This window comes from Cephus cinctus, unplaced genomic scaffold, assembly GCF_000341935.2.
Source record: "Cephus cinctus unplaced genomic scaffold, Ccin1 Ccin1_scaffold0338, whole genome shotgun sequence".
In the NCBI taxonomy this organism is placed as follows: Eukaryota; Metazoa; Arthropoda; class Insecta; order Hymenoptera; family Cephidae; genus Cephus; species Cephus cinctus.
In genome coordinates, this window is record NW_014333032.1 from 136,263 (window position 1) to 136,999 (window position 737).

Here is a 737-nt window from a genome sequence, read left to right on the forward strand (position 1 = left end):
TATTGCGAATTGTCAAGTTTTGCGCTGTCTTTATATCTGCTTCTAGACGATTCAAGGCATCCTTCACGGTAGAATCGAGAGCGCGAATCATTAGGTTGTTGTTATCGATTTCATTGCGCATTTCAGCAGTCTTACGAAGTACGATACCAACTTCCTGCTTTACTACAGTTTTCATGAGATTCAAAGTAACAGCATCGTTTAGCTCCTCGGGATTGGCAACGTTGCACAGCCTCTTGTTATCCTCTGGTAAGTTCCTGTTCGTAAAAGCCGCCTTCGATAGGATGTTTCTGGTAGTCTTTGAGTTTGTACGTCACCGGATGGGTATTCTCCACTTGGCTTATCGTAAAAGTTTCCGTCGGCCAGTTAGGTGTATAGCCTTTTTCAAAAATGTGTTTGAATTTGCTTATTCGAACTTTGTCTCCAATGTTATATCTAATTAATAAATAATACCAGCCTCACGCAACTCTTCGATAATCGATACGATTTCGTTGGAGTGGCTGGGATTATCTGCTTCCTGAGACGCAAGGAAACGAAGCCGTTGGATTCGTCGGCAAATGTCCCTTCACTCCTATTCAATTTTTCAATCTTTCACGTTTCCCTATTCGAGAATTGCCCGTTTTCGCTCCACTGTTGAAGAAAATACTTTTGGTGTTAAAGCTGAATTGTTGTATACCGACACCGATAGTCTCATATACTGCTTTACTGTTCCGAATATATTAAACGCGATTTAGATCAAT